Source organism: Bos grunniens, chromosome 15 (assembly GCF_055505025.1).
Source record: "Bos grunniens cultivar Pamir isolate PY7600 chromosome 15, Bosgru_T2T1.0, whole genome shotgun sequence".
NCBI lineage: Eukaryota > Metazoa > Chordata > Mammalia > Artiodactyla > Bovidae > Bos > Bos grunniens.
Window position 1 is genome coordinate 68,474,252 of NC_141179.1, and position 27,960 is coordinate 68,502,211.

At 38.8% G+C, this 27,960-nt stretch overlaps 1 protein-coding gene across 13 annotated transcripts in view; it reads left to right on the forward strand.

The window, feature by feature from the left end:
• LOC147358441 (suppressor of SWI4 1 homolog) overlaps nucleotides 1-27,960 on the forward strand; it is a 343,713-nt gene that overhangs the window by 43,868 nt on the left and 271,885 nt on the right. For 2 of the 13 annotated variants that reach the window (XR_015141657.1, XM_086338671.1), the window contains exon 3: nucleotides 25,855-27,739. The exons of 9 other annotated variants lie outside the window; for them this stretch is intronic. The gene's annotated coding sequence lies outside the window, so the exon portion shown is untranslated. Of the gene's footprint in view, nucleotides 1-4,519; nucleotides 4,938-25,854; nucleotides 27,740-27,960 lie in introns of those variants that run through there. 2 more of the 13 variants (XR_015141653.1, XM_086338668.1) reach the window with 1 other exon arrangement.

The window sequence follows — 27,960 nt, forward strand, 5'->3', positions numbered from 1 at the left end:
CTTCCAAGGAGTAAGCGTCTTTTAATTTCATGGCTGCAATCACCATCTGCAATGATTTTGGAGCCCCCTCCCCCCCGCCAAAATAAAGTCAGCCATTGTTTCCACTGTTTCCCCATCTATTTGCCATGAAGTGATAGGACCGGATGCCATGATCTTCGTTTTCTGAGTGTTGAGTTTTAAGCCAAACTTTTCCTCAAGAGGCTCTTTAGTTCTTCACTTTCTGCCATAAGGGTGGTATCATCTGCATATCTGAAGTTATTGATATTTGATTGAAATATTGATCAATGAAGAAATATTGATATTTCTCCTGCCAATCTTTATTCCAGTTTGGGCTTCATCCAGCCCAGCATTTTGCATGATGTATTCTGCATATAAGTTAGATTAAGCAGGGTGTCAATATGCAGCCTTGTCGTCCTCCTTTCCTGATTTGGAACCAGTCTTTTGTTTCATGTCCAGTTCTAACTGTTGCTTCTTGTCCTGCATACAGATTTCTCAGGAGGTTGGTAGGGTGGTCGGGTATGTCCATCTCTTGAAGAATTTTCCAGTTTGTTTTGATCTACAAAGTCAAAGGCTTTGGAGTGATCAATAAAGCAGTAGCAAATGATCCTTTGGTTAGGCATTTTTTAAGGTACATGGCATTACTTAGGGAGACTTATCTGATGTTTAGAAAATTTTTTGGCTAATTAAAGTAATTCTCCTCTTGGTTTAATGCCTCTGATTATTAAAACTCAACCTATATCTGGCAGGTCTGAATATACTTTAATGGAAAATCAAGGGGAGAAGAAGCAGAAACATAAAGTTCTTTTTAACCTTCTGTGACAAGTTTAGACCTCTGTTTGTGACAAGGTTGCTAATAGCCTGTTGGTCCATGTAACTCATTTGGCCAAACCCAGAGGCCATGTAGAAGGGTACCAAAAATAGCATGAGTGGAGAAAGACATGAAGATTGGAGCCATAAATAAAATTACTTTTTCATAGTCTTCCCTCTGGCCAGTTAATGACTTTTTCCACAGGCAAATACCTTTTGTGCATATCCATTTCCCTTCAGTGACCCATACCATTGTTGATTAAATATTCTATTGGACTTGGATTCCAGGTACTTGTGATTTACATAAATCCAGATATAGTTCAGTTTCTCATGATCCAGATGCTTATAAAAAGACAAGTTGTCCACCCTCTTAATTGCCTACACACTCATAACATGATGAAATAAGGACAAGATAGTTGCAAATAGGTCATTTCATTTTAAAAGGGGAAGGAATGGAACAGGTAACAGTCACTGCTTCATAAAGATTATGGAATCAAGCTGGAACAGTGTTACAAATTCCCACTCCCCCAGATTTTGGCAGTAGGGTGAGTTTTCTTTTTTCTTGGGAAGTGGTTCCCTAGACTGTTCTCTTTATGTAAATGAAGCCTGTTGCATTTTGACAGTTATTCCACAATGAAGAGTTAAGATCTGATTATTACATTTTATTTTCCCCTATTAAATAATACTTTTAAGATGTGGATTAGAATCAGTTGTATGGTAGAGCTGTTCATGCTGACCAGAATTCTTGTTTCTTTTGTTTCTGTTTTGTTTATACTTGGCATAGAATGAGAGGCATATTTCTCTTTTAGCAAAAAGTATTGCAGGCATTTAAAAATGGTCATTTGTCTCAGGGAGGTGGAGCTGATGAGCCTAGAATGGTTTTCTTGTCCATTGTGAAAGTCTTAGGGGATATTTGCCAAATTTTAACAAAATCATATGGCAAAGAAAGAAGAATATCAAGAGATATTTGTTTACAAAATAGGTCAAGTGAGAGAAATACACATAAAACACATACATAAGTTTCTTTTTTTAATGAGGAATTTCATATACTTTTTAGCAATTACATTAGGAAATGTGTCATTGTGGGAAATGAAACCTAAGCTTTTGTTCATGATTTTGATAGCCAAAGACGTTCAAGAAAAAGGAAGCCTGACTGAATGTCAATATGTTGAGTGAGGATCATTTTAAAATTAAGTCTAAAAAACCCCAAACTTTACAATAAAGCGGAGATGGCCTCTTTTAAAATATTTTACAGAGAAATTCATCACAGATTATTTAAGTGCATACCTCAGGTTGCCTATTATAAAATGTTTCATAGACCTGTTTGTGGCATCTTTGCTGTGGACTTAGTGTGGTTTGTATCTCTGTATCTATTATTGGAAATTGTGGATTTAGATGTACCCATTCAAGAAACAGTTTTTAAGTGAGTCTCTATCCCAGAAAATAACAAATAATCTTTACCTTGGTGTCTAATGAAAGGATTGATATTCAAATAGTAATTGATCAATTGAAATAATCATCATTAACAAGTAAATGTATCTGATAAATATTTTCTATGATTCTTCAGCTATTTACATTAATGTTTTTGCATCAATTTTCTTTTTATGTTTGTTTTTCATTTTACCCATTGTATATTCCTATGTAGTTTCATTGGTGAGTAAAACTTGTGACAGGAACTGTCCTGAATCTCCATTGATTAGGTTGAGGAGATTAAACATAACCATTACTCTTTGCTGTATAAGAGACTGTCTTTGCTGGACACTATCCATAGAGAGAGGAGCAAGGGGGTACTGACTATCTCCCATCTTAGATATTTCTGTGTTTTCCATGAATTTTCCTTTTCTGTGTTAACTGTGGGCCTTGGAAAATTGAGTTTCTCAACACTAGAAAGGAGAATCTTTCTTAAATTTTATCTCAGGCTAAAGCAAGTCTTTAGGAACTTGACACTTGTGCCTACTCCTAGAGCCCTGGTATAGGCGAGCAATCTAATGTCAATGTCTAGCCAGACTCATTGAAGAATGAGTCCAAAGAAACTGAGATAGTCCTGAAAACTCTTGGCTATGCCATCACATTTAAAAATCATAGTTGGATTTATGTTGTACGTATATTCAGTGGAATACTACTCAGCCATAAAAAAGAATGAAATAATGCCATTTTCAGTAACATGAGTGGACCTGGACATGATTATTCTAAGTGAAGTAAGTCAGAAGTAGAAAGACAAATGCTTTATAAGTAGAATCTAAAATATTTCAGAAATGAACTTATCTATGAAACAGAAATAGAATCACAGACATAGGGAACAGACTTGTGGTTGCCAAGGGATAGATGGGTGATGGAGGGATGGAGTTGGCTTTTGGGATTATCAGAGGCAAACTCTTGCATATAGAGTGGATAAATGACAAGGTCCCACTGTACAGCAAAAGGAACTCTATTCAATATCCTGTGATAAGCCATAATGGAAAAGAATATATGTATATGTATAACTGAATCACTTTGCTGTACAGTAGAATTTGACACAGCATTGAAATCTACTATACTTCAAATAAAAAAAAAATACTCCTAAAAATGTCATATTCGAAAGAGAGAGAAGATTGCACCAGAGAAGAGAGATGGGAGTAGGTCCTGTCATTAAACAGCTGTGTGGTTGTTCAAAATGGCCATACATTCTTTGCAGCTCCTTCCATCAGGAGCTAAAGTTTTTCTCCACTTTTAGAATCTATACTGTAATTTGCTAAAAGATCTTAAGTGTTTTCACCAAACACACACAAAAGAGGGTAACTCTATGGGGCAATGGATATGTTAATTAGCTTGATTGTAATAATCACTTCACAGTGTATATACCTTAAGTTATACATCTTAAATATATACAATATTTATTTTAATTATACCTCATTAAAGCTGGAAAACAGCCAACTGGATAATGATGGAACTGGCCAAGAATTCCTGTGAACAGGCTCCATGGTTCATGCTCTTAAGTACAACACTGTATTTACTGCCTTTTAGCAAGATTGCCTAAAGATGTTAGAGGGGTTTGTCTTCATCTGAAATGCCTTTGAGAAGGCCTTGTGAAGACTTCTGAGCTGATAGAGGACACAGCAGTCTCATTATATTATAGTCATGCTCTGTGTGAGAAAATTAAAGAGACATTTTTCATTAAATCTCTGATGTGATTGCATTGCTCCTTAAATTGCAATCTGGAAATGAAAGAGCATTTTTTTTAGTCATTAAAATTGTACCAAAAACTGATGTGGAAGGGAGGATTGTGAAGCAGTGAGTAGCAGGAGAGGCTGATTCAGTAATGACATAATTTGTGTTTGCACACCTAAACTCTCTCTTTTAGGCTTCCTGAAATTTTCTAGATATGAATCCATTAATCAATTACATTTATAAAAAACTGATGCCCCTTCTTTTCTCCAAGTAATTCATAGCCGTGGTGCAAGTGATACCCCATCGAGATGTCTAGCAGTGTGTACACTTTGTCAAATGTGAAGAGAGATTTAAAAATGAGGGTTCAGGATGGGGAACACATGTATACCTGTGGCGGATTCATTTTGATATTTGGCAAAACTAATACAATTATGTAAAGTTTAAAAATAAAATAAAATTTTAAAAAAATGACCTAAATGTACCACGGAAGTAAATTAATAGAACCCACATTGTGATCCTGAATTCTTGGTTGACTTTTATTATTTTGTTTGCTCACTCACCACAGGGAAAGAGTCTGCTGTTACCATGAAATGAACAATGCTCAACACCATTAAATGAAACTTCAAGAGTTATGGATTCTGAAGGTTACACTAATGTCACTTTATGACTAAAACCTCATCATTCATTTCCTTGGAAATTATAATAATGTCAAATTTGCATTTATTCAAGCAATCTTTTGATATGAGTTTTTTTCTTCTTCTTCTCCTTTTTTTTTTTTGGCCTTAAGACTGTAAGATTAAGTCATATTTTTACCTGAAATGTAAAACTCCAGTTATATTTTTGATCTGATTCTACAATTTGGAATTTATTATAGTTCAGGATTAATGAATTTATTTCATGTTTACATAGACTGCAGGCGGAAAGGGGAAAGACAAACAGTGCTTCCATGATTGAATTCTAGCCCCAGCTATGTCCGCCTTTGTTGCAGAAGATATTCTTTGCGAAATCTCTTACTGCTCCAAAATCAGGAAAAAATAATATAGAATGTTTGAAAATAAGTAACACATCCAAGGAGAATATTTATATCTTTGAACAGATGTAGATGTAAAAAATATGTAATAATAACATTTATTGAATGCTTCCTGTGTGCCAAACATGGTTCAAAACATTTTATGTACACTATCTGATCTAACTGTTCAACAACCTACCTTGATGCGGATGGGTATGGGAAACCAACTGTAGACCCCATACTCTTTTTTTTTTTTTTCCCTGTTACTCTTTTAAAAAAAAATTATTGAAGTATAGTTGATTTAAAATGTTAGGCCTCTGATTCTTGAGATTTTACTAGTTCTTACCACCCTGCAGGAAGAGAGTAGCTTAGCTATAATGGCCCTTACAATTTTAATTTGATCCACAAGCACTGGTGAGGAAAAAAAAAAAAATCTTTCTTTTTAACAGACTTGCAGTGAATTTATAGGGACTGGAGTAGTGAGAAAAGCCTAATCTCTAATATGTATGATGTTCTGATACATGGGCACTGGGTTTAAATATGTGTTTGTTCTATTCTTTCTTTGGTTCTATCCAATAATTTTGATAAATAAAAATACAGTCATAAAAGTGATAATAACTTATGCTCTTACTATAGTAGTAAGAAATTAGAAATGAATTTTAATTGGAGGAATCATTATATGTAATATTTAAAAATCAATAAATATTACATAGAAATAGACTACTTATCAGTCAGTTCAGTCACTCAGTCATGTCCTACTCTTTGTGACCACGTGGAATGCAGCACACCAGGCTTCCCTATCCATCACCAACTCTTGGAGCTTACTCAAACTCATATCCATCCCATAGGTGATGCCATCCAACCATCTCATCCTCGTTGTCCCCTTCTCCTCCTGCCTTCAATCTTTCCCAGCATCTGAGTCTTTTCCAATGAGTCAGTTCTTTGCATCAGGTGGCCAAAGTATTGGAGTTTCAGCTTCAGCATTAGTCCTTCCAATCAGGACTTATTTCCTTATTGCCAACATCCATTGGATCATCAAAAAAGCAAGAAAGTTCCAGAAAAATATCTGCTGCTGCTGTTGCTAAGTCACTTCAGTAGTGTCCAACTCTGTGCGACCCCATAGATGGCAGCCCACCAGGCTCCCCCATCCCTGGGATTCTCCAGGCAAGAACACTGGAGTGGGTTGCCATTTCCTTCTTCAATGCATGAAAGTGAAAAGTGAGAGTGAAGTCGCTCAGTTGTGTTCAACTCTTAGCGACCCCATGGACTGCAGCCTACCAGGCTCCTCCATCCATGGGATTTTTCAGGCAAGAGTACTGGAGTGGGTTGCCATTGCCTTCTCTGAGAAAAACACGTACTTCTGCTTTATTGACTATGCCAAAGGGTTTGACTGTGTGGATAACAACAAACTGTGGAAAAGTCTTCAAGAGATGGGAATACCAGACCATCTGACCTGCCTTCTGAGAAATCTGTATGCAGGTCAGGAAGCAACAGTTAGAACTGGACATGGAACAACAGACTGGTTTCAAATCGGGAAAGGAGTACGTCAAGGCTGTATATTGTCACCCTGCTTATTTAACATATATGCAGAATATATCATGCAAATTGCTGGGCTAGATGAAGCACACAAGCTGGAATCAGGATTGCTGGGAGAATTATCAATTACCTCAGATATGCAGATGACACCACCCTTATGGCAGAAGACTACTTATAGTGCCAGAAAATGTTTATCATAAATATTTAGGGGCGAGGTTAAAATGTTAACAAAATATGACCATTAAACTGTATAAAATTGCTTGTTTATGACATGAGAAGGGTAACATGAAAGATTAGAATATATTTTTAAGTTTCTAGAACTTTGGGTAAATTTATTTCTTTGAGAATTTACTTACAAATCTTAAAGTAAAAATGTGAAGGGAGAATTATTTCAAAAATTAACAATAACATCCTGTGCATGAGTTTACTCATTTCTGTTTACTGAAAAATAAAGCAAATGATTTCTAACCGAAACATAATTTTGAGTGAATAATCCACAGTGATATTAATAATTTAAATGTAGAGTTCTATTTTTAATGTATCACTTGCTATGCTGCTGCTACTGCTGCTAAGTTGCTTCAGTCGTGTCCGACTCTGTGCGACCCCATAGACGGCAGCCCACCAGGCTCCCCCATCCCTGGGATTCTCCAGGCAAGAATACTGGAGTGGGTTGCCATTTCCTTCTCCAAAGCATGAAAGTGAAAAATGAAAGTGAAGTCGCTCAGTTGTGTCTGACTCTTAGCGACCCCATGGTCTGCAGCCTACCAGGCTCCTCCGTCCATGGGATTTTCCAGGCAAGAGTACTGGAGTGGGGTGCCATTGCCTTCTCCATACTTTGTCCCTTCTGTTCTCTAAATGTCTTTTCCCCGCACTCGCCTTTTTTGACTTCTTTTGGATTGATATATTTTCCCTTATTCCATATACCTCGGTTTGGAAAATATGCTTTATTTTATTCATTGTTAAGAAATTTTAACATGTATTGCTTTAAAATGTATTTTTTAACTTAATGAAGTTGAAAATTTATAATATCCTTTTCTTCTTGAGTACTTCACTTGCTATAGTCCATTCATCAAAGTAGACAACATTGGAGTCTCAAAAAAAGTATCACTGGAGCTTCCATGGTGGTTAACACTGCATGGGACAATGGCTATTTCCTTAAAGCACTTTTAGCTTAAATTGGAGCTTGTACTCCTCATGGTGAAATATAATCCAGAAAATATTGCTTCTTAGAAAGTTTCTGGTTAGTCGGAATTGCCCCAAGGGGGTACAGTAGGTAATTTCCCTAGTCAATGTAGAACTTTCCATCTTGGTTAGCTATACCACTCTGCGTGCATGCTAAGTCACTTTTGTCGTGTCCAACTCTTTGTGCCCCCATGGACTGTAGCCTGCCAGTCTCCTCTGTTCATAGGATTCTCCAGGCAAGAATACTGGAGTGGGTTGCCATGCCCTTCTCCAGGGGATATCCTCAACCCAGGGACTGAACCAGTGTCTCTTACTTACCCTGCATTGGCAGGCAGGTTCTTTACCACTAGCGCCACCTGGGAAGCCCCATACCACTCTGATTTCATCTATTATTGTATAGTTATACCTCTTAAAATGTATGTGCATTTTATGAGAAACTGTGGCATTTCTCTTGGAAAATAAACTAGAACAAATGTCAGTATTCAGGCACAACTATGAGGCAGAGGAATATATTATTTTTTTTAATCTAAAAAGAGAAAATCATTTGAATCTGCTGTTCAAACATCACCTTAGGGAGTGGTTCAGTTGGGACATTAAACAGCCTGTGTCTCCAGCAGCTCCACCCACTATAATTATGACACATTTAGAAATCAGCGGAGACTTTTAAAAGCCAAAGATACACGATGCCTTATATATCTGTAGTTGCAAAAATGCTGCCAGGATACTTGAATCTTCAGCCAACTTACCCTTTATTCCACAAGGTGGGGTTGTTTCAATATGAAAGAAAAGAGCAGGAGACTCAGAAACTTACCCTATTTCTAAAGTAAGAAACTATATTACTATTATTGCTTTGCCATTAAAGAGGAGGAAAGGGCAGAATTTTGCAAATGTATAAGAGGAAAGTTCTTGCGGCACTTTATTTTGTTCTTTTTTTAAAAAATGGCTTTATCTAAACAAATTTTCATGTGGGCATGCTCAATCACTGCAGACTCTTCACAGCCCTATGGACTGTAGCCCACCAGGCTCCTCTGTCCATGGGATTCTCCAGGCGTCCAGACAAGAATACTGGAGTGGGTTGCCATGCCCTCCTCCAGGGGATATTCCCTGACCCAAGGGTTGAACTCAACATCTCCTGCATTGCAGGTGGATTCTTTACCCACTGAGCCACCAGGGAAGCCCAAATTTGAAATAAATATTATTCTGCTGCTTATTCAATAATTAAATGACATTATTAATTATTAATAGTTTGTTAATTCAACAAATATTTTTTGATTACCTCCTATGTGGCAGGCAGTGTTTCATGGCCTAAATATATAGAGTTGAGTAAATCACAGCTAGAAGAAACTATCACAAACAAATCACAAGCAGATAGAAGAACTACCCAACTAGAAAGAATAAACTATTACAAGAAAGCTTTTCATGGAGCTTTACTTTCTATTAAGGCTTCGAGGGGCTTGCTGAGTTGAGGATGGAACGCAGAAACCAAATACCTGAGTTGATCATATAGCATGCTAGGTGATGATCCTGTGTAGACATTACAAAAGGATGGAGGGTGCCCAGGGCTGGGAGTATTGCTGTAATTAAAATATCTGGTCTCTGAAGTGTTCCCTGAAGAGGTGGCACAGCTTGCTAATGGATCAGATGTGAGAGCAAAAGAACTAATGACTCCCAGACTATGATGGAACTTAGGTTCTGCTGCTTGCTGCTTGAAAGCCAGTACACTCTAGAGGCAAGCGTTGTTTAGAAAGGAAAACTTGCTTTATTCAGGAGGCTGGCAACCTAGGGAGAAGGCAGACTCACGTCCAAAAATTAACTGAAAATTCTGCTGGGCCGTGAAAGCTTTTAAAGCCAAAAAAGGGATGTAGTCTCAGTCAGTCACCGATGTAGGGGTTAGATTCTTCACCATCCCCCACAGCATGCAGGCTTGTGGACTTCTGACCTCTCTTTTTTAGATGCTCTTTCTTCACATCATCTGTTTACGAGAGTACTAAAGGGGAATTATGGGAAATGATCTAATCCTCTGTTAATTACATTTTCATGATTTCTTCTGCTTTAAGAAAACAGTCAACAGATTAGGTGAAGTTTATATATGATCAAAGACTTCAAAGAGGTTCTTGGGCCAAAGGTACTTAGCATGGGAAACTTTAAAGTTTAGTTAAAAGGTAAAGTTTAGTTAAAATGACAAGACAACTGCCTTCTGCAGAAAGGTGCTTCCTACAGAGGGCTGCTTCCTGCAAAAAGGGAAAGCTGCTTAGAAATTACTCCATTTTCTATGGGATTATGGCTTAAGGTTCGTGTCCTCTCTGACTTCTTCATGCTGACATTGGGTGACGTATTCTTAGAGTGGAAGATGGGTCTGTACCATGCGTCTGTACCATCTCTTTGCTGACAATTTTAGTTGCCCTCTGACATATATGGGCAGAACCAGACACAACTATTTTGATGCCCACAAAGATTATAGATTATGATGAGCAATAGTGTTAATCCCATTCTTTTGAGGCAAGTTCTTGAAACTGCACTAGCCGTAGATTCAGTACTGCTCATGATGGAGCAGCTTATGTCATGGCTATAGTCTGGTCATTGTGCAGTTTAGCTTTTTCCCTCTAGTAGCAGTTGCAGCATCTGTAAAACAACTCAGAAATGTCCATCAGACACTGAAAGATTCTGCAATTTTATTGTCCTAATCATTAAGTGCTTGAGGCTGCTCTTTTGTGTCTCAGGGGAAGGCTGGGAGACTTCAGCTCTTCTATAAACAGGAGGCAGGGGACATGGAGGGGCCTTTGTGCTTGGCGTGGAGTGCAGGGTTCTCTACTTGATTTTAAAACCTTATAACTTATTATCAGATTTTTTTTCCAATATATAAAACATACTCTTCAAAGAAGTTTAGATTTGAGCCTTTCTATATCTGGTTTGGAGCCGCTATAGACTACCAGGCTTCCCTTGTAGCTCAGTCGGTAAAGAATCTGCCTGCAATGCAGGAGACCTGGGTTCAATTCCTGGGTTGGGAAGATCCCCAGGAGAAGGAAATGGCAACCCACTCCAGTATTCTTGCCTGGAGAATCCCATAGACAGGGGAAGGGACCTGGAGGTCTATAGTCTACAGGGTCTCAAGAGTTGGACATGACTTAGCGACTAAAGCACCACCACAGCCATAGACTACCAAGAGAGCTTCTGCATACTTGAAGTTATGGAACTTTCGATATAGTCCCATTCTTGCCACTATTTAGCTGAGTGACTTTGAGTAGTTTTCTTTTTCAGAAAATGATGACTTGAAGTGGATGGCCATGTTGACAGCATTTCCTATCCTCCTTTTCTATTACATGAAACTTAATGTGTAATGGCCAATGAAATATGGAGGGGGGAATATAAGTATTCTTCAGATTAAAAGAGGATCTTAATACATACAGATAACTAATCTTTGTGACAATAAAGCATCATCAGAGATTAATTAGCAGCATTTTTTTTTCTTTTCAGTACATAAATAATGATGTTCTTTGCAATTAGTGGTATCTTAAGAGCCTGTGGGGCTTCCCTTGTGTCTCATCTGGTTAAAAATCCACCTGCAATGCAGAAAACCTGGGTTCAATCTCTGGGTTAGGAAGATCCCCTGGAGAAGGGAATGGCAACCCACTCCAGGATTCTGGCCTGGAGAATTGCATGGACTGTGTAGTTCATGGGGTCACAAAGAGTTGGACACGACTGGGCAACTTTCACTCACTTACTCACTCACACACTCAAGAGTCTGTGAAATACAAGAAGTATTTTTCTATCAATCTGACTGCCCTTAACTTATTCTCATAGAAAACTTAGCTTAATTTACTAACATAAATTTGTTATTCTTACAATATAAAAGTAGGAAATGATCATTCTTAAAATGAAAGCAGGTTTCCTTTTCTTTACTGTGACAATTTTCAAATAAAGAGAGAAAGAAAGCTCAATTTTGTTGAATATTTTTGTCTAATTGGTGTTTTCATACTAATTATCTAATGTAATTTTTACAATAATTTAGAAGGAGGAGGTAGCTTTGATTCTGTTCATTTTGCATGAGCGATGAGACTGAAAAGCTTACAAATCTTGTTCAGAGTCACTGAGCAATTAGGCAGTATGAAACAAAGATCTCACTGTTACCCAGTTAGTGTGAGGCTGCTCTCTTGGGGCCCCAGTTGAACCAAAGTCCCCTGGCTCTGTCAGGGAGTTCTTTCTGCTCAGATTCATGCCTGCCAGTGATAAAGCTAAATTTGGTGCATATCATGAGAGGGTTTTATTCAGTGGCCGACAGTGGAGAATGGCGTGTCATCTTCTCCCAGAAGGGAGGAAAGGGGCTAGTGGCAGGTGCATCATCAGAGACTGGGGAAAAGGCAGAGATTTCCAGGAGTTGCTGGTGCATGTGCAGTTTTGCAGTCTCCCTTGCACAGGGCACAAATTGTGCCTGGCAGTGTGCAAATCCCTCTTTGGGTGATCTTAGGGTGGTAATGAGGCGAAGGTGACGTCAGACACTTTTCGGTTTCATCTGTGCAGGCATGTTCCTGCAGTGAAGTCAGAGCCCATTCAGGGGTGGTGACCACTGTGTATCTCTCAGAGCATCTGTCTCTAAAAGTCCAGCTGTGAAGCATCTCTGCCAAACACCAGGCATTTTGAAATAAACACAGAAATAAATCAGGACAGGTGTCCTTCCGCTCTCAGGGATTCGTACAGAAACACAGAGATAAGGCAAAGAAAGCAGTGACCTTTAGCATCTTTTGCCCCCTATCCTGGATCCAGCCTGTTCAGTCTGGTTTTTTGGGGGTCCTTTGTGGAGTCCTATTGATAAAACACAATTAGTTTGCATAGTTGAAAACAGCTTCTGACTCTGGGAACTGGGATGCATCAGTTCAGTTCAGTTCAGTTCAGTCCCTCAGTCGTGTCCGACTCTTTGCGACCCCATGAATCACAGCACACCAGGCCTCCCTGTCCATCACCAACTCCCAGAATTCACTCAAACTCACGTCCATCGAGTCGGTGATGCTATTCAGCCATCTCATCCTCTGTCATCCCCTTCTCCTCCTGCCCCCAATCCCTCCCAGCATCAGAATCTTTTCCAATGTGTCAATTCTTTGCATGAGGTGGCCAAAGTACTGGAGTTTCAGCTTTAGCATCATTCCTTCCAAAGAAATCCCAGGGCTGATCTCCTTCAGAATGGACTTGTTGGATCTCCTTGCAGTCCAAGGGACTCTCAAGAGTCTTCTCCAACAGCACAGTTCAAAAGCATCAATTCTTCGGCGCTCAGCTTTCTTCACAGTCCAACTCTCACATCCATACATGACCACAGGAAAAACCATAGCCTTGACTAGATGGACCTTTGTTGGCAAAGTAATGTCTCTGCTTTTGAATATGCTGTCTAGGTTGGTCATAACTTTTCTTCCAAGGAGTAAGCGTCTTTTAATTTCATGGCTGCAGTCACCATCTGCAGTGATTTTGGAGCCCAGAAAAATGAAGTCTGACACTGTTTCCACTGTTTCCCCATCTATTTCCCATGAAGTGATGGGACCGGATGCCATGATCTTCGTTTTCTGAATGTTGAGCTTTAAGCCAACTTTTTCACTCTCCTCTTTCACTTTCATCAAGAGGCTTTTTAGTTCCTCTTCACTTTCTGCCATAAGAGTGGTGTCATCTGCATATCTGAGGTTATTGATATTTCTCCCAGCAATCTTGATTCCAGCTTGTGTTTCTTCCAGTCCAGCATTTCTCATGATGTATTCTGCATATAAGTTAAATAAGCAGGGTGACAATATACAGCCTTGATGTACTCCTTTTCCTATTTGGAACCAGTCTGTTGTTCCATGTCCAGTTCTAGCTGTTGCTTCCTGACCTGCATACAGATTTCTCAAGAGGCAGTCTGGTATTCCCATCTCTTTCAGAATTTTCCACAGTTTATTGTGATCCACACAGTCAAAAGCTTTAAAGCAGAAATAGATGTTTTTCTGGAACTCTCTTGCTTTTTCAATGATCCAGTGGATGTTGGCAATTTGATCTCTGGTTCCTCTGCCTTTTCGAAAACCAGCTTGAACATCTGGAAGTTCACGGTTCACGTATTGCTGAAGCCTGGCTTGGAGAATTTTGAGCATTACTTTACTAGCGTGTGAGATGAGTGCAATTGTGCGGTAGTTTGAGCATTCTTTGGCACTGCCTTTCTTAGGGATTGGAATGAAAACTGACCTTTTCCAGTCCTGTGGCCACTGCTGAGTTTTCCAAATTTGCTGGCATATAGAGTGCTGCATAGCATGGGTGATATTGCCTCAGTCCTTTGTCAGTAAATCTTATTTCCTGGAAACAATAAATAAAAGAGATTCACTGGGAAGACATTTCTGGACTCTGTGGGAGAAGGCAAGGGTGGGATGATTTGAGAGAATAACATTAAAACATATATATTATTACCACATGTAAAAATAGATGACCAGTGCAAGTTTGATGCATGAAGCAGGGCACCCAAAGCCAGTGCTCTGGGACAACCCAGAGGGATAAGGTGGGGAGGGATGTGGAGGGGGGTCAGGATGAGGAGACACATGTATACTCTGTGACAGGTTCATGTCGAGGTATGGCAAAACCATCACAATATTGTAAAGTAATTATCATCCAATTAAAATAAAGTGATTTAAAAAAAGAAATTTTAACACACTAGTAAAGAGCAGAGCCTTGGGAGCCTGGGGACTTCAATTTTTATCTCAGCCCTTTCATTTGGTAGTTTTGTGACAGTGGACAAGTTCTTTAACTAACGTGGGCTTTGATTCCCTCATCTGTAAAATGTAGAAAAAATAGTATCTAGCACATGGAGACGTTTTAAGGATAAATGAATATATATATATATATATATATTCATATGTATATACACACATACACATATATAATGCTTAGATCATGTAATTATATTTTTTATAATTATAATTTGCATTCTTTTTTTTTTAAGGTTTTCTTCACGTGGACCATTTTTAGTCTTTACTGAATTTGTTACAATATGCTTCCATTTTATGTTTTGATTTTTTGGCTGTGAGGCCTGTGAGATCTTAGCTTCCTGACCAGGGGTCAAACAAACACTCCCTACATTGGAAGGCGAAGTCTTAACCACTGGACTGCCAGGGAAGTCCCTATTATTTGCATTATGGATATCAAATTTGCAATCATAATCTTAAGTCTGTTCTAAAATGCCTGAGTACCTTATGACAGTTATGGCAGAAGAATACCTCAAACAACCAAATTTCAACTAAAAAATGAGAGAAGTACTGCTTTGTAGACAGCATTTCCACAGCAGAAAAACATTTGGAAAGAGTGTGTTGTAGGGTGAGAATAAGAAAGAAGAAACAGATTGGTAGAGTGAGCAACTGATTCCTCTTGTTTCTCTATTGCTCAGACTTATTTCTCCTTATTTCTTAATCAGGGCTGACAAAGATTCCCATGAGGACCAGTCTTGCTGCAGACTGGACAGCATCTCTGAGAACTCAGTTCTGTACTTGAAATGACAATATGAACCAGCACTCAGATACAGACGCAGAGAGTTTCTGGCACAGCTATGACAATAGCAGTGTGTGCTAAGTAGCTTCAGTTGTGTCCAACTCTTTGTGACCCTATGGACTGTAGCCTGCCAGGCTCCTCTGTCCATGCAACAATGAAAAAGAAATAGCATGCTGAAGCATCCGCTTGATCTGTGGTCTGTAGGCCAAGAGTAGCAGCATTTTCTACACTATTGCTCTCTTACCTTCTTCTTACAGTGCTTTCGCTGCTTATTTTTTCACAAATGAAATTTTTTCTGCTACTGAAACTGACAAAGGTCCTTGAATTTCTATGTGAAAGAGATTGGAAAGACACAGATTGAGTAGTGGTGAAAATGGTTCAATCAATTTGTGTATTTAAGTGCCTATTATGTGACTTGGATATTTGAGTCCCTATTACGTGTACCAGATCTTGAAATATTGAAGGAAGTAGCACCTCAAAGAGATGTTATATAATAACATGATATATCAAAAATAAGTGACAACTTTTTTTCTTTGTGGTGTTGTTCAAGGGGACAAATAACATAACTGGTTTATGGAATCATTTATGGAGATGTTTTTCAAAGAGGTCTTCAAGAATTATTCAGTCTAGACAAATAAAGACTATGTTGAGCTGTTTCCTAATTTTCACCTTGTTATTTGTGGCTTTTTTGTGATGAGAATTGTAATGTCTGGTTTGTATTTTTGTATTATTTTGTATTATTGGAAGATTTATTGAATTCATGTCTAAATATCATAGGTGTGGACTAGGTAACAGTTTGAGTGAAGCTCAAATGATGCATTTTTACAAAGGTTTTTATTTGTGAAGATTTTTTCCATATTGCGACATGGTTTCATAGACCTCCCTTATTAAGATTTTGCTTTCTTACATGGATCACAATAGCCAGCAGGTAAATATTATTAAGAGAAAGTGTGAGCCTATAATTGAAATCTTTGTTTATAGTTTGAAGTTCAAATTCCCCTGGAGTCATAATTATTAACCTCATTGGACCTCGACATGCAAACTGATTACTATTTAAAAGCCCTATTCAGTAGTTAAGAGTAATGCACTAAAGTTTATTTCATAGTTTTGAAAAATGTACCATGGTTGTGTAAGATGTCAGCATGAAAAATAATAACTGAGGAAAAAAAAAAAATAAAAGCCCTATTCAGTGTTGGGAAATTCTAGCACTTTGTCAATAATGATATTGATCAATCACATAAAAATAATTTCCAATGTCCAGTATAAATATTTAAAACCATTTTAGAAAATACAGGGAAGTAAGAGTCCAATTTTCAATGAAAATCCACAGATTAGAATGAAAAGACTTGAAACCATCTTTAGATTAAAAAAAAAAAAAAGTGAGTTATCACCAAAGATAGGGTGAAAACCAGGTCTTAAGAGAGTGCTGTAAACACAAAGGAAATAGATTAATGTAAAATGAGGGTGAAACAACATTGAAAAATCCACTGATGACAGACTTCTCTTTTAGCTGTGTTATCGCCTTTAACTCCCCCTCGTGGATGTGTTGTTGAACACGATGCTGGGTTCAGCAGGTCACCTACGTGGAAAAAGCCGACTAGAACTAGCTAGAACTGCTGATCTAAATCTCTGCTGAGGAATCCAAACTAGGAATGCAGATGTGAAATTAAGATGACCTGGGACCCTATACTGGAGTGCTTGCCCCTGGATAAATACCTCAGCATGCAGAGAAACTATAAGGGACTAAAAATGCCTGCATGCATGCACAGTAGGGAAAATTATGAACAATAAGATATGAAAAAGCCAAAAACCATTGGCTGCTTCTTTAGTGCTGGCAGCAAAAGCAGGGTGCTTTACTGCAATGATCTCTGCACACAGCACCACCAAGGAGTGGGCAGACCACCTAGGCCATCCCTGCAGCTCAACCCATCAATCTATGTCTACTCTACCCCACGTAAGGAATTACCCCACCGCTCTCAGAGAGCAAGCAACAGTCTGTTACTTGTTCCAGCTCCCTGGTTGTGCAGCATGAGTCCTCTGTGAAGCCTTGCCTGAATTCCTCATCTGGCCTCTTATCAATTTGTATTTGTCAGTAACATATTCATCCACTCAGAGATAATATACAATTATGGAAGTGATTGGCATAAAAGAGAAAGGTTACATCATTGTTTAGAGTAATGATCATGAATCCTAAAGGATTTCCAGAGTGACTCAGCGGATATTTTAAAAACAGAGGTCGTAGGTTGTATGTTAGGCATCTTGGATCAGAATGTTGGGGAAAGGGATGTTACTGAGGAATCTACAAATTTAAAAAATTATCTCCATGTACATGTGCATAAATAAAAATTTTAGAAATATTGAGGAAAGGTCCTAGAAAAATATCCCAAGTTCAAAAGCAGAAACCATTTTTCTTTTCCAGTGTATTATTTTTTTATGTGCCGTATAGCTTATGCACCATAGAATCATAGAAAAATTGACAGAAGCACTTTTGCATCTACAGCATTAATTAATGAATCCTTTTACTTGTGCCCGAGTCAATTTTTTATAGAAGATTTTCCTCATTCTCTTTTACAAAGTAACTATGATCTCCACAACAACTAAAGGGAATTAACCAGAGTTTCTCACATAATTTATAAACAAATAGCTTAACATGGAATCTTGCTTATTAACAACCCCCCTTCCCCCCAGGAACTAATCACTTAACAATACAAAAGGATGTTATTAAGAATTGGAAATCTTTTTGCTAAATGGAGAACGTTTTAGTTACTTCCAATGGTAGTATTATAATGCTTTTATTATAGCTGTTTATTTTTTTCTTCTGATTATGGGAGAACTTTTGATTGAAGAATTCTGACTTGAATACATATGACATTCTCTTGTTACTAAACTTCTGTTTTATAGGAATTTGATAGTTTCTTCCTCGTGCATTCAGGACTTGCAGGTACTTAGTTCTCAATGACAAATGGTTTCACTCAGGTGAAAGAACGGTCCGCTTGCTTTCCCACTTTCGGATGTCATAGTCTAAGTTTCTGGTGAAGTGTCCAGGTGAGCATGCTCTTCCTGACCTTCTACCCACTTAGGTAATGACCATGCCTCTGATAGAATCATAGACTCTAAAGGATTATGCTGGGAACTAGACCAAGTGAAGGATGACTTTCTACTGAACTTCAGGAAACAGGGCTATCCACAAATGCATGTGGGGCTTCCCAGGTGGCCCTAGTGGTAAAGAACCCGCCTGCCAATGCAGGAGTCGTAAGAGACTTGGGTTTGATCCCTGGATCAGGAAAATCTCCTGGAGAAGGAAATGGCAACTCGCTCCAGTATTCTTGCCTGGAGAATCCCATGGACAGAGGAGCCAGGGGGACTACCGTCCAGGGGATTGCAAAGAGTCAAATATGATTGAAGCAATTCAGCATGCATGCACAAATGCATTCAGGCGCATATTTTGATATTTACTTCTTTTGTATGCCTATCATTTGTCCTTTTAAGAAATTTTCATGATATTGTTTTTATCGCCTTGGAGACACACAAAATTCTCTTCATGTTACAATACCACCTTAGCTTGTTGCATTTTCGATCCTGCTGCAAAATCCAGGCTCACACTCAGAGTCCTAAGGATTACAATCAAGAAAGGGGGAGGGAACAGGGGCATGAGGGAGAGGAAGTACGTATGTGCATGAGAGAGGAGTAATGGCCTAAATATATGATTATATGTGATTGTACCAAAAAAGTTAGAAATCAGAAACTTAATGGGTGTAAACAAGGAAAGGAACAATGGAGATGAAGCGTTTCCAGTGCAAAGGGTTGATAAGACTATAGGACAAAGTGGATAAGAAAACGGTACACCTGAATAAGCGATAACATTTATCTTGATAGCAATGAAAATAGTTGGAATTACTCTGAATTGAACAGGATTTGCCTTAGTGCTTTATTTTTCTATTTATATAAAGCTTTTAAAAAGAAGAGAAAAATCACCTAAAAGCATATAATGACGTAAAAATGTAGGTTGGAAATTCTGCTAAGGTACTACCAAGATGTTGAAAAACAAGTTGAAAATGATTTTTAAAAATGTATTCTTTCAACAGCTTCCTGAGTTCTTATTTTGTGCTGGGCACAGTTCTAGGCACTGCATGGCAGTCAAGGAATGCATAGGTCACTATTGTCATGGCATTTACATTCTGGAGAAAGAAATAAATATGAAGCAGGTAATTTTTCATAAGGTCTGTTGAATGTTAGGACAAGAAACATACAGGGTACAAAAGGACCTCTTAGTGTTGGAATAAACCATTCTATCAAGGTGATAAAACCTGGGGGATTCTGGTGAGAAGGGAAAGCATATTCAAAGTTGTGGGGCCTATGAAAAACTGTAGTTCAAGAGAGTGATGGGAACAGAGAACAGCTGTCAGGTGGGGTGTGTACCAGAAGGTCTAGAGATGCTGCTGGAGGTTGAGACAAACCCACAATTAGGTGAAAGTGTGAAAGACAGGAGACAGGTGGGTCCCACATAGAGGTGGGCTGACTATTGTGAAGCCACTGAAGGACTTTAAGCAGAAGGATGAAGTTGGATTAGATTTCCTTAAAATATGCTCTGATGTGATGGAGAGATTGGAGTGAGGCAAATGGAGGTGTGAGGAGATGGGTTAGGAAACTTGGAAAAGTGGATGAAGTGAGAGAGTGGGTGGCCTAGACTAAATAGGTATCAGTAGAATGGAGGCCTAACTAGCATGTCCTGCTCCACTAGTCTGAGAAACATAAATACGGGCAGTCTTCATTTTGGAGGTTATTTACCAACTAACATTGGTAAAATCAGTTCGTATTTGCTACTTAGCAAATCTGTAAGTAAGCTTCCGTGTGGATGCAGGTATTCTTTGTCCCCATATTTGAGTTCTCAGCCAGAAATGAAGCAGGGAAGCTAACAAAATAAGCATAGGTTGCCTGTTCTGGTTACTACTGTTACTTGTGCAGGACCATTTAAGTACCTCCCAGTGGACATAAGGAATGTAAAAGTAGATGAGGTTGATTATATTTCCCAAATGTGGCTAAAAATATTAGCCATTCCTCATGCTCTTTTGAACTTTATCCTTCTGTCCTCCAGAAGTGGTCCCTGTTACCCTCTCCTTGAATCTGGAACAGTGGACAATTAGTTTATAACCAGTTGAATTTGGCAGAAGTGATACGAGATGGCTTCCAAGACCTGGTCATACGAAGCAACACCGTTTCTGGCTTGTTGGCTGGGAAACTTGCCTTTGGAGTCCTGAGCCATGATGTAAGGACTGTCTTGAGGGAACCACGCTGTGAGGAAGTTCAGGCCTCATGAGGATGCCATGGGAAGCGTTCTGGTTGACTGCTCAGCCTTGGTCCCAGACAACAGCCAGCATCAACCATCAGGAGTATTTATATAATTCCAGATCCCCTGTGTTTAAGTCACCTTAGTGTTTACACTTTACCAACTGAGGCTTCCTTTGTGGGTCAGTGCAGAAACTGTGAACTTAATTGTTTAAAAATATCATTGTTTTAGGGTAACTATAAGTATCATTGTTTTAGGGTAACTATAAGTATTAATATGATTCCCAAACATTGTGTTTACAGCAGAGAGTTAAGATTCACCAATAATATTTAAATGAAAATTGCTGTCTTATGATAACTGGGGATTTAATTTAAAAAATACAGTGATGAGGGATATTAAATCCATTGGTTTTCCTATTTATGTAATTGGGTCAAGATGAGATTAGAAAAACAGAAGAAAGACATATTATTGGCACTAAATACTAAACATATTTGAAGCTAGCATTTTCAAAGTAACAGGAAAAACTCCCTACTACCTAGAATTTCTTTATAAAGCAATGATTAATTTTCATATATTGAAAATTTGTTTTGCTGGACTTTGCTTCAAAGAGGGGGAAAATGATCAAACACTCATTAACCAGTGAATACTTCTATAAAGCTGTGAAAAATAAAGAATAAATAAGTTCTAGGATCTGAGAGAGATACTGAATTTTTCATTATAAAATGCAGTTGATTAATTTATCATCTCTCTTTATTTCTAGATTTTACAGAAGCATAATCTTGTGTGTGTTTTATGTTGGGAGTTAATCAAAAGGAAGGAAAGCAGACACTCACATACATTTAACAATCCAAATTGCGTCGTTTTCCCTGTGGGGCTCTTTAGACCATCTAATATTCAGTGTGCCAACCTTCCGTGACACTGTGAAGTCTGCAGCTTCGAGTTACCTAATACTGTTTGTAATCATCAGGCCTGTGTTGTGTCCCTTTCTCGTTGCATGGAGATTTACAAGCAGGAGGTAAGATCTAGTTATGCATATCAATTTGGAGATGATAGATGAAGCTGGGTCTCTTTCTTTTTACGAAGGAATGAAGTACATTTTGAGCAAAGGGAAGAAAGTGGAAAGGTTACCTTGTGTTTTTTGTCATTCATCTCTATTGAGCAAGATTATGTCATGATTTAAATACTATGCAGATTTTACAAAGCATATGCATGTCAAATATGCAAATTCAGTTCACTGGAAGCTTTACAAAATCCTGTTAGTCTGATGTTAATTATGAAAGGGTGCCAACATGGATAATGAAAGAGTATTTTTTACAGAGCCATGTATTCAAGGGGCCATTTAATAAATATTCCTCTTTATACTACTGTAAAGCATTGCAGAAAGCTATGTTGCTTTGCCAAGTCTTTTGATTATGCCATATCTTTAATTTGGAAGACTTTACATTCCAAATGATGGAAAATTTGTCAATAATTAGAATTTGCCTCGTTAAATACACTAAAAACTAAGGGAATTCAGTTGTTCTCATAACTGTTACTCCTTGAAGAAATAATTTGAGAAGTCAGAGAATATGATAAGTACTGCAGTGGGTAAAAAACCAATCTGACATTGTCCCTGATCTCACAGTTAGTCTTATAAAGATGAGGGAGTATGATGGACATTGATAGCCATAAAAGAAGGAAACAGAAGCATGGACACCCTCCGCAGCCTATGATCTTCTTTCTTCTATTCTCAGATCACTTCAGGCTGTTTTGCATACAGTCTTAAAGCAGAAACGTTAATGTCTGACCTTACTGGGACCCCTTCGATGGCTTTCCACCTCATTCAGAGTAAAATCCCAATGTCTGACAGAACGTTCAACAACCCCATGTAATCTGACCTGTGGTTGCTTTTTCAGCCTCACTTCAGCCCATTTCTCCCCCCTCATTCTTTCCTCTTTAGCTACACTAGGTTCTTATTCCTTAAATACATCAACCAAATTCTTGTCTCAGCCTGTAGTACATTTTCCTCAGCTTTCCCCTAGGCAACATTCTCTTTTTTTCTATTTATTATACTTTATTCTTTTTTCCTTTTCTTTTTAAAAGAACTTTTTCTTTTATATAGGAGTATAGCTGATTAAAAATGTTGTGATAGTTTCAGCGTTAGTTGCTCAGTCGTGTCCAACTCTTGGCAACCCGATGGACTGTAGCCCTCCAGGCTCCTCTATCCACGGGATTCTCCAGGCAAGATTACTGGCGTGGGTAGCTATTCGCTTTTCCAGGGGATCTTCCTAACATGGGGATCAAACCACATCTCTTGTGTTGCAGGCAGATTCTTTACTGTCTGAGCCACAGGGGAAACCCTGGTGCTAGTTTCAGGTGGGCAGCAAAGGGGCTGAGCCATACATATACAGATATACATTCTCCCCTAAACTTCCCTCCCATCAGGCTGCCACATAACACTGAGCAGATTTCCCTGTGCTATGCAGCAGGACCTTTGTTGATTATCAATTTAAATATGGCAGTGTCTACATGTCAATCCCAGACTCCCTAATTATCCCTTCCCCCTAATCATCTCCCCTGGCAACAATAAGTTCATTTTCTAAAAGTCTGTTTCTGTTTTATAAACAAGTTCACCTGTGTAATTTCTTATTAGATTCTGCATATGAAGGATGTCATGTGATATTTCTCCTTCTCTCTGACTTCACTTAGTATGACGATCTCTAGGTCTATCATGTTGCTGCAAATGGCATCATTTCATTCTTTTTAATAGCTGAGTAGTATTCCTTTATATGTATATAGCACATCTTCTTTCCCCATTCCTCTGTTGAGCAACGTTGTTTTTCAATTCATATCTCTATGTATTACCCTTGGACGGTGACTGTTTGGGCCAAAGTCACGTTAGCTCATGCTCATATGTTTTTCTTTATTTTGAATTAATGGAATCAGCTTAAAATGGACATCTGTCAGCAAAATGTCACAAAAAGTAGTAGAGGAAAATGTTTATGTGCAGCTGGTTAGTTCTACCACTTGGGATGAATGAGTAGTCTAGTATAGTGGGATAGGTCTAGGCATCTGATTTTCAGTTTTTTCTTGGTGCTGGAGATTGAGGCTCTTTCTCCTAGTGAAGAATGCTTTCTGGAGAACAGGATGTTCTCCTCAATGCCCTGCTTAGTGACTCAGTTGTAGTGGGAAATGTTTTTTTTTTGTGTAAATATATTGAGAGAGAGAAAGAGGGAAGGAGAAACACAAACACTCAGACAGACATAGGTTCTCAGTCTGTTCAGTGAATCTTAGTATCTCGATAATATCAAATGGAAGTGATATATATATATATATATATACACACACACACACACTCACACATGTATATATATTCTATTCTTATAAAATCATTATTCATTGAATATGTACTTGATGAACATCTGCTATGTCATCTACAGAATTGGTTAGTTATTGTGTGATGAGTCCATACAGGTAGGAGTGAGCTCAGTTAAAATGCACTGAGTGCTTGCTTTGAGTTTGGGGCTCATTCTTTTAAGATTACAGCCATAATTCCTGTATCAGAAATATTCATGTTTCAGTTACTATTGGTTTAGCGCAGCATGGAGAAAGTAAAATCCTTAAACAGAAATGAAAAGAAATCCATGGAAAACCATTATTGGTTTACAAGAGAGGGTAAAATAAGCATTCAAGAGATGATATTGTATTAATCACGATGACTATGAAGGCAGTGGTGATGGTAGTGATAATAATGAAAACATATGAAGTCATCCAGAGAAGGCAATGGCACCCCATTCCAGTACTCTTGTCTGGAAAATCCCATGGGCGGAGGAGCCTGGTAGGCTGCAGTCCACGGGGTCGCAAAGAGTCAGACGCAACTGAGCGACTTGACTTTCACTTTTCACTTTCATGCAATGGAGAAGGAAATGGCAACCCATTCCAGTGTTCTTGCCTGGAGAATCCCAGGGATGGGGAAGCCTGGTGGGCTGCCGTCTATGGGGTCGCACAGAGTCGGACACGACTGAAGAGACTTAGCAGCAGCAGCAACATGAAGTCTTCAGTATGTCTTATGGACTTTTAAACACAGATTACTTAATTCTCAAACAGCTCTATCGTGAAGGTCCCTGTTTTACTGATGAGAAACAAAGAAGCACAGAGAAGTTAAATAGCTCAACCAGCATTGCACAGCTAATGATGACTAGAGCTAGGACTGGGGTTGAGGAAATCTCTCTTCAGATTCCAGAAATTCTGACAAGGAGATTTACTCTGGATTGTCAAAGTGATAGTACCTTTATAAAGTTAAGAGAAGTTGAAATATATAGAACACATTTTTGATAGATATTTTTACCCATGTCTGTGCTGTATATTTCCCATAGTTTAGCTAGGAGAACTCTTTTTTTTTTTTTTTAAGGGGGAAAATATTTTATTATTTTTTCTGATTTTATAGGGAATTGTAGTGATGAGCGGAAAGGTGAAAGGAGGAGAAATGATTAGCTGACCTGTGTGTCATCCCCAGTTCCCATTAATTTCTGAAGTCTTAGAAAAAGAATTCTTATTTGAACTAGCTGAATTTGAGCAAATCACTCTGGGAACTGATCCTGAAAGATAGTGTCCATCATTCTCAGAGACGGAGGAACTGATGCCGTTCGACGTATTTCTGGCATGTTCCGAGTCCTTATGCCTGTCAAGACGTTGAAAGACATCAAAGTAGTTTTCAAATATTCAAAACCTGGGCCTGGGGGAAGACTCTGAGCCTCACCATTTGGAAAGAAATAAATTGCGTCAAGTGTTTACCACTCCAACCCTCCCTCTAAATTGGCGTGTCAGATACTCCAGAGAGGGTGGATCCTTCATGTCGGTGGTTTCCAGTGACAGGAAGGAAGGAGCATCTCAGACCCGCAGAACTTGAAAACACAGAGAAGGGGAGGGCACCGCTGCACAGACTGGTGTCAAGACTAAAAGGCACCACGGCAGTGCCGGCAGAATGATCATACTTTTTGTGAATTTGTCCAGTTCCCACTTTCCTTACAGCAGATGCCTTCAACTTGAAGTTACAGCAGGTATTTCACAAAACAGGAGTTAGACGTGTTGACAGTGACTCCCAAGCAACTTTACCAGGATGAAGTTCTCTTAATGATTTGGTTTTTAAAATGTACTATTGCGTTTTCACCTTGTGAATGAGCCAGCTATCACAGATGTGTGCAGACTCAAGCACAGAGCACATGTACACGGCTGTTTTCAGGCATACTCTTCAAAGTGGCTGTATGCTTGCAGTTTGAAGTTTATCGTTGCAGTTTATTTTTTACATTTTGCATACCTGTGCATGTGCATGAACACATATTACAGAATAGCAGTTTTGTGAGCACTTAAAAAAAATTAACTATGTGTCTTAGATTATCTTTCCATGTCATTATTGTTAAAGGGCTTCCCTGGTGGCTCAGATGGTAAAGTGCCTGTCTGCAATGCTGGAGACCTGGGTTTGATCCCTGGGTCGGGAAGATCCCCTGGAGAAGGAAATAGCAACCCAATCCAGTACTCTTGGCTTCCCTGCTGGCTCAGATGGTAAAGCGTCTGTCTACAATGAGGAAGACCCAGATTCGATCCCTGGGTTGGGAAGATCCCCTGGAGAAGGAAATGGCAATCCACTCCAGGACTATTGCCTAGAAAATCCCATGAACAGAGGAGCCTGGTAGGCTACAATCCATGGGGCCAAAAAGAGTTGGACACGACTGAGCAACTTTACTTTTTCACTTGCTAAATGTAGGTGGGGTATCAAGAGAAATATGCCGCCTAATTTAAGCAATTATCTATTAATGAATATTTAATATGTTTTCAATTTTTGTTTTTGTTGTTTATGCTTTTATTCTTAAACACAGTGGTATAGAAACTTCACTTCTGGCCACATTTGGATAACTGGTTTCCAACTTACACTCTTGCCACAAGCAACTATAAAATGCACAAGGTATATGAGACAGTTTTGTTCAGACATTAGACCACAGGCAGTGTTAAGACAGTGATTCTTGCGAGATGTTCCCTCCGTGTTCCTAAACCTAATGCCTAAGGGCACTGTCCAGAATACTGGGTAGTGGGCCAGATCCCAGAAGAGCACGGAGCTCTTGCTGAATTGAGAAATTCTAGGGTGCTGAGGCAGCTGGAATGTGAAAGAAAGGGAAGTTGACTGGAAGAAGCTGTGCCTGGAAGCAGGGCTCAGATGTCTGATGAGTTCTCTGAGGGTCACTGACCAAGTGCCAGCCTAGTAGACACAGGACCTGGAGGAGAATGTCTGCTGTGGAACTGAGGGCGGAGCAGTGATGTTAGGGTGGGGAAGTGTGGGCTGGGGGCCGTGGGGGTTCCACCCCAGCCACCATGGGGAAGTCTTGCTGGCTGAGTACCACAGACATCAATTAAGACCCCAGAAAGGATACACTTTAATCAATAAAGACCAAATCACTGAGTAAACTCCAAGAATAAAAGCAATAGAGCAACATGAACACAAACAGAACCACGACCATCTGCCAGTGACTTTGCTCTGACAGGAAGATCAAAAGTCAATGTCCTTTGGAAAAAAAACAACATAATCCAGACACCGTGTGCTGTGTCACCCACAATTTTCAGCATAAAAACGTTGTTATTCAAGACATGTAAAGAAAAAAGGAAGTTTTTTATGCATTATCAGAAAGAGTGTTCAATATAAATAGGCCTTGAAATGACCCAGCTGTCGAAATTATCAGATGTGGATTTTAAAACATATTACAAATATGTTCAAGGACTTGCATAAACAGATGTATCCAGTATGGCAATAGATAGGACATCTTAGCAATGACCTGGAAATTATTTTTAGAAAAAGAACTATGTAGTGCTGAATTAAAAGTAAGTCAAGAGAAATTATCCAGCCTGTGGAACAGAGAGCAGAAATTCGGGGACAATAAATGAATAATGCTGTGTGGAGCAGTATAACGTTATCTAGCATACTGTAATTGGAATTCTAGCCTGAGAGAGGAGAGAGAGGGGAAAGGAAATGAAGAAGTGCCCCCAAGAGTCCCAAAACTGTTGAAAATATTGACCCTCGGAGACGAAAGTATCAGAAAAATCCCAAGCAGGATAAATACAATTGAAAGAAAATCATACCTAGGGTGAAATATGTAACAATAAAGTACTTTTAAAATATTCAATTTTGTCAAAATATTTTAATACTTCTCTAAGTGCTGTGGAACTATGATTAAACTCTTTGATTCTGCTCATTTTGCAGAGGTATCTGTGGGAAACAATTCACTCTGTATAAAGAGACAACATACCTGTAAAATGCACTTGTGTAGGTCAAATGTCAGTATGTCTGAGCGATTCCAAGTCTGTTAAGGATTGTTGTTTGCTGGGCAGCTGAAAACAAAAACCTGAGGTTAGAATGTCTGGCTATTAACTGAAAGCCATGCCTTGTGAATTAAAAAACACCATAGACAGAGAAATATACATCTAGCAGTTTTAAGTATAAATGCCAGAAAAAAAGCCTGTTAAAAATGGTAAGACAAAT